This window comes from Leuresthes tenuis, unplaced genomic scaffold (genome assembly GCF_036924035.1).
Source record: "Leuresthes tenuis unplaced genomic scaffold, fLeuTen1.0.hap1 SCAF_17, whole genome shotgun sequence".
Lineage (NCBI taxonomy): Eukaryota > Metazoa > Chordata > Actinopteri > Atheriniformes > Atherinopsidae > Leuresthes > Leuresthes tenuis.
This window is the reverse complement of record NW_027325371.1, coordinates 29,595,045-29,602,364: the sequence shown is the minus strand read 5'-3', so window position 1 is coordinate 29,602,364 and position 7,320 is coordinate 29,595,045.

Genomic DNA, 7,320 nt, shown 5'->3' with positions numbered 1-7,320 from the left:
ATTACTTTTGGCAGTAATGAAAGTTATAAGAAACCCACCAACAGGCAAGAAATTTTAACATCAAGCCTAGAAAATGACCTGTTTGAAAAAGAACAATCTCAGGCGTCCTACAAATATAACATTACTTTTGTCAGTAAGGAAAGTTATAAGGAACCCACCAACAGGCGAGAAATTTTAAAATCAAACCTAGAAAATGACCTGTTTGAAAAAGAACAATCTCAGGCGTCCTACAAATATAACATTACTTTTGGCAGTGATGAAAGTTTGGAGGAACCCACCAACAGATCAGAAATGTTGGACGTGTTGGAAAAGGAACAATCCCAGGTCTCTGCTGCGGCTGTGACTCCTCATTCCGAGGACGTCCAGCTTGTGCAGGATCATCCCCAGGCCTCCAAAGTTCGTCGCGTCACGTGGAAGTTTCCAATTTCACAAACCGAGGAGATTCCCTCTAATGCCTCTGCTGCCGACGATGATTATGGATCAGAAAAATTACAGGAATCTTACCAACATAATAAGGACAAGATCAACTATTTATACCATCGGATGGATATTGTCAGGACTAAGCTGCTGAAAAAGAATTTCTTTCTAACACGAGAAAAAGACAGAAGAGTCGCAGCAGAGAATAGCTGCTCCATTTCTGAGAAAAAACTCAAGGACCTGGAAAACTGTTTGAAGTGTGAGCGTCATCTCCGTGAAAAGTGTGAGCAGGAGCTCAAGGAATGCAATGACGTAATTGCAGAATTGATTGAAACACTGAAACCACCAGTATCTGAAACTGAATATCAGTCAGTTGTAAAAGAGGTAGAGAGCTTGAAAGAACAACTCAAAGAAAAGACTGCCTCCAATATTGATCTTGCCTCCAAACTAAAGGCACAGGAGGAGGAAACAAAGACACAGGAAAAGAAGGTGGCAGAACTTATGAAGGCTGTATTTCTATCCCTCATCATCAAGCCAGAAGAAAAAACAGAGCTGTACATCCTCCCAGAACTCCATTTAGATCAGATACGTCTTCCACCAAAGAACATAACTGTAGAAGAGCTGGCTTCACAAGTGGAAGTATCGAATCCAGAAGTGGATGGAGTCAACAAAACAGAACCACAAGGGATCCCTGAGCCACCAAAAGAGAACGTTACATCAAAGAAGCGTCGGCGCAAGAACAAAAAGATGCCAGAAACCATTGTAAAGAACCTGCCTGAAGTCATCCAGGAACCTCAAGACACGGAGGACATTTCATCACCGATTTATATCCAGGAACCAGAGAAGATTTCTGAACCCGTGGAAGAAAAGGAAATAGAAAGGGCTTCTGAAGACTCACAGGAAGTGATTCCATCAGATTTGGCTCATCAGGCTGGAGTGCCACAACCAGACGTGGTCCCAGAGCTGGTGAGTGACATCGAAATGGAATTAGTCCCACAACCAAAAGATGTCTCAGAGCCACCAAAGGAGAAAGTTTCCTCTAAAAAGCGTCGGCGCGAAAGCAAAAAGACGGTAGAGACCATTATAAAGAACGACCAGTCTGAAGTCATGCAGGAAACTCAAGACACGGAGGACATTTCATCACTGATCGTTGTCCAAGAACCACTTCCAAAGCAAAATCAAGAAAGAACTTTCATTGTCATCGAAATGGAACCAGCCTCTAAACAGTCAGAGGACTCTCCAACATCAAACCCCTTACATACCACAGAAGACTTGTCTCTTCAACTTGCAGTACCAGAACAAGCAGTGGACAAGTTTAACCCCTCAGAAGAAAGACCAGAGCTGCATTCAATGTGGAGGCTCTTCAAAAAATATATGACGCCAAAACATCGTAGACAATACAAATACAACAACATCAAGAGAGAAAGTAGCAGCAGCGTTTAGTATTCGCGCACAAGACTAGTCATCCAATGAAATCTCTATACCTCCTGTTACAGTAACATCAATAAAAATACTTCAAATGTATCTATCTTTTGCACGACTCTATCTTTTCATCCTGAACAACTGATTCAGGATGTGGGGATTTATGCTGGAAGCATCCCCACATGTGAGAATCTGGTGTTCTCACAACTGTTCAGAGCATTATTGTGTCATTCAAATAAGAATATGAATAAGATCCTACACAAATTATTATTACATTGATTTATGTGTTTAAATAAAATAAAACATGAAAAAAAAAATTACGCACTTGTTTGGATTCTTTTATCAAAATAAGAAACAATTAAAAGGTCATTTTCTTCAAAAGTTATTCTTCCAAAGACAAATAAGGTATTTTTGATATTGTTGAGGGTTTGATATCCCCTTTTATTGTACACATTTATGCACTGTGCTTACATAGAGTTGATACACTCCTTTTTTAAAGGAACAAGCATTGACCGCACAGTGTGAAGTGTTAGAACACTACATGCTTACAGGGGGAGTCAAAACAGGTCAAAATATTTGAATAATGAATAGATTTTACTGGTGTTAAAAGATGAGTTTCCCTGTTTAGTGTCACGGCAGCTGGAATGTACATCAGCATATGAATTAGTGTCTAACAGGAGGACTCCACTCTGGACGCAGCAGAGGACGTCTTGAGAAAGTGGAGCCAAAGAGAGTAAAACCTCCAAGCTGCTTAAAGCTGCTTGATCTGACTGCCCAGGTGTTTTTTGTGTGTTTGACCCATCAAACACACCTCCATCCTCTTACACATGAGGAAACTCTGGTGCTCTGCTGCATTTCTCAATAGAAATTAAATATATGTATACATGTGATTTTGTTTAAAAAGTTAGATAACGTATGTGTGGAACACTTTAACTGCAGGAGTATTTGTTGGAATGAAACAATGCAAAAAGTTCAATAAACTTTTAGTAAATTGTTGCTCGTGTTCTTTAGCCTCATCAGAGCCATGTTTCCTCTTGCCTGCGGAAGGATTAAAGATCTTGGACTTTCTATATAAAGACAGTGGAACAAAGAGTAGATTTTATTCACCAATCTGACAACATCATTTACAACAAAAAGTACTCTTCAACAGAACAGAAAGATTCAGGAAACACTGAACAGCATCAACACCTGAACTCATTCAGCAGTGTGGTGAAAACAGAAAAATACTGAAACTTCTCTGTTTAAAGGAGAAACTTTCAGCTGTGGGGCAAGATTTCCCTGCAGGCTCCTGATTTTCTCTTTGTTCGCTCAGTCTGTTGTTTTCTGTCCTCACTTTAATCAACACAGTCCGACAGTAAAAGCTCATTCTCTCTCTTTATCTGGTGTTTACATCACTGTGTCGACAGCACAGTTACACATGTATGCTGTTAAGTCAACGTTCACTTTTTATGCTGTTTCACATGTTCTGCTTTGAACATAAAATCTGACATCATTGGAGCTTTTATCATTAGCATCAAATATTTAAAAGAACGTTGTTGGACATAAAAACACATTTTTCATTTTTAACAGACTTCAATAAATTCAAATTGTAAGAATATGTGTGTCAGACAGGAATAACGGGATCACACTCCTCAGCCTCCCTGGTAAGGTCTATTCGGGGGTACTGGAGAGGAGGAACGACATTTTCACAGTTTTCTGTGTAAAGGTTCGTTATAAAAGAAGAGTCCACAAAGCCTGAGTAGCAGACCTGTGCTTCATCTTGACTTGAGGCATTTCAGGAGAAACTGTCTTGCAATTATAACCCCAGGGAGCCTCCCGCAGAATGAATCTGGTTTTAATTATTGTCAAAACTGGTAAACTTTCTTTCACTTTAGTCTCATGGCATACTAATAACCATTTGAATGATAGAGGATCAGTGTAAATAACTAAAATTATTTAATTTAATATTACTCCTCCGCATTTGACCTATCCAGGTTGGGACCTGTTGAACACACACATGCACAGGGTGACACACTCATGGAGACAGATGCCATACACTGGAGCAGTGGGGCAGCCAATTACAGCGCCCGGGGAGCATGGGGGGTACGGAGCCTTCTTCAAGGGCCGTGGAGGTGGAGGTGGACTACCAGTGAGTACTGATATTTCCTCACTCTTGTGTTTTGGAGTGACTGAGGGTTTGTTCCACCACCAGAGTTGGATGTCTGTCACTTGCCCCAGAGAGTTGGAGAGTGAGATGATCCAGAGGCTGTGGGATCCTTGGCGGAGATTTTGGGCTGGGTTACCTATTTTATGACAATAAATCTTGTAAAATACCAGTTAGACTCCTGTTTTTTTAAGTCTGCTCAAACCTTGTTTTGATTAAGAACCTGTACGTGTCTTTAGAGTCTTGGGCTCTCAAACCTAGGTGGCGTTGTCAACCTCTTTTAATCACTATATCTTTAGAATCTATAAATATATGAATATAATTTATTTATAAGGCCCACAACCTCCACCAAAGCAGTACGACAGACAAACTGTGGAGCTCCTTTAGTGACAGGTTGTACTATATAAAACGTGTTACGAAGACGTATCACAAGGCATTTACAATGAATACTGGGCCCAATGCTCCCTCTGACAGGCCTTCAGTAACTTCTAATTCACTGTGCACTTCACTCATGTGAGTATAGGAAAGAACTTATTTTGGAGGCACCGATTGTGAAATTGTGGGCCGATACATATGTTAGAAATGACCAGATTTTAAACAAATTAACATCAGTGAAACAATTATATATATATATATATGGAAAGGTTAGTATATCAGCCCCTCATCATACTATCCTTGAATGAGCTCAAATTCTTTTAAAAAGGTTTATTAACCGACCTCTACTATACACTTTCACATCAGAAAAATCCTTTGTGTGAAAAATAACAGTTTCAAAAGCCCCTTTAACATGTTAAAGTATGCCCAAATCAATGACTTTTCAGTACTTAACTGACCAAACAAGATGTTCTTGTGAAAAATTTAAAACATAATTTAGGTTTGTTAGCTCTGAGACCCTGGAGGAAATGTTTATGCCTAAATATCTAATATTTGCAGGTATATTCTGGACCCTACAGTTAATGGGCAGAACTGTGGTCTTAGACCAGTTGATAGAGTAGTCAGAAAGTGCTGAGAATTTATTTATGAGTGTGATCGTGTGTGTGAGAGACGTCTGTGAGTTCTGAAGGAAAAGTAATACATCATCAGCATAAAGACTTATTTTATGCTCAATATTTTGGGATTGGATGCCTTTAATATTTCTATCTTGTCTGATAGAAGCTGCTAAAGGTTTGATGAAAAAAGCAAAAAATGAGGAAGAAAATGGGCAACCCTGTCTTGTACCTCTCTGCAGACTGAAGCTTGGAGAAGTTTGATCATTTGTCCTGACACTTGCATTTGGGGAGCTATATAATATCCTTATCCATTTGATGAAGTGTGACCCAAACCCGAATTTGTTTAATGTTGCGAATAAAAATTTCCAGTTCACTCGATCAAATGCTTTTTCTGCATCTAGAGAGTCGATTGTGGTTTCCAACTTGTTGAAGGTAGAATAGTCTATGAGATTAATGATCCGGTTTGTGAACGAACTGTTGTGCCTACTGCTCTTCAGCCTGTCAAATGAAACGTAGAATTTGAAAGGTGACAAATGAACAAAGACCCAAGGAGTTGAGTCATAAACGAATCAATACTGTTTCCTGTGCGAGGACCCGTCAGCCGAGGAGTTGAGTCGTGAACGAATCAATACTGTTTCCTGTCCTGCTGACTGAACTTATGAAGCTGCCGCCTGCCATGTGGTGAGGAAGGCTACTGCATGAAATTGAACAAATCACTCACTGAGACAACTCGTTACTCCCGAGTCATATAAAAAATTAGTTCATATCGAACAAATCGCTCACGAACGACACATCACTATCTATTTGACGAGTTATGCATGAATTCGGATTTTGCAATAAAATTAATTCCTTCTCTCAAACCAAGTTCAAACTGCTTTGTCCTTCATATTTATCTACTTCTAATCTAGTTTCAACAATAAACAACACTGTATTTTGTAGTATGAAAAAGAACCAGACCTAATTTTCAGCAATAAGCTTCTCTCCAGGAGATATGAAAGAATACAGATTTTGCTATAAAATGAAATCCTTCTATCAAACTTACTTAAAACGGTTTGTCCTTATTTCTTCACTTCTGATGAAGTTTCAACAATAAACAACAAACTTTGTATTATGAGAAAGAACCAGACTCATTCTTCAGGAATCCGAAAATAAGCTCTATTTTACGAGTTATGCACGAATTCGGATTCTACTATAAAACGAATTCCTTAACTCAAACCAAGTTAAGACTGCTTTGTCCTTCATATTTATTCATGTCTAATCAAGTTTCAACGATAAACAACGTTGTACTTTGTAGAATGAGAAAGAACTTCTTCAGCAATAAGCATCTCTTGACATATGACGAAATACAGATTTTGCTATAAAATTAATTCCTTCTATCAGCCTGACTTAAAACTGTTTGTCCTCCTTATTTATCCACTTCAAATCAAGTTTCAACAATTAAAAAAATGTTGTAGTTTGAGAAAGAACAACTTAATCTTCAGCAATCAGTATAAAAAGAGGGTAAGAAAAGGTGCAAATGCCAACCATACATCACTAAAAGGTGGAGCGGAAGTATTCGGCTGCAAGTAAGTGGGAATGTTCGACCATAATTTGTAAAAAGCGGGTAAGAAAAGGTTCGAATGCCCGACTATATATTAACAAAAGTGGGAGGAGAGGTCTTCGGATGAGAGTGGGTGAGAATTTCCAACCATAATCTATAAAACGCGGTGAAAAAAAAGGTGTGAATACCCCATAGAACACTAAAAGGTGAAGCGGAAGTGTTCGGCTGCAAGAAGGTGTGAATGTCAGACCATAGTTGGTAAAAAAGCGGGTAAGAAAAGGTTAAAATACCCAACTATACACAATCAATAACGGGAGCGGAGGTGTTAGGCTACTAAAAGATGTGAAAGTCCGACCCTGGTTTGTAAAAAGCAGGTAAGAAAAGTTGCGAATGCCCGACAATGTATGATTAAAAGAGGGAGCGGAGGTTTTCGGCTGCAAGAAGGTCTGAATGTCCAACCATAATTTGTAAAAACCGGGGAAGAAAAGGCTCGAAAGCCCGACTATACACAATCAAAAGCGGAAGCGGAGGTGTTCAGCTGAAAGAAGGTCTGAATGTCCATCAATAATTGCTAGAAAACATGAAAGAAAATTTTCGAATATCAAACTGCACATGATCATAAGCGGGAGAGGAGGTGTTCAGCTGCAAGAAGGTCTAAATGTCCATCAATAATTGCTAGAAAACATGAAAGAAAATTTTCGAATATCAAACTGCACATGATCATAAGCGGGAGAGGAGGTGTTCAGCTGCAAGAAGGTGTGAATGTCTACCCATAATTACTGAAAAATGGGTAAGAAAAGGTGCGAATG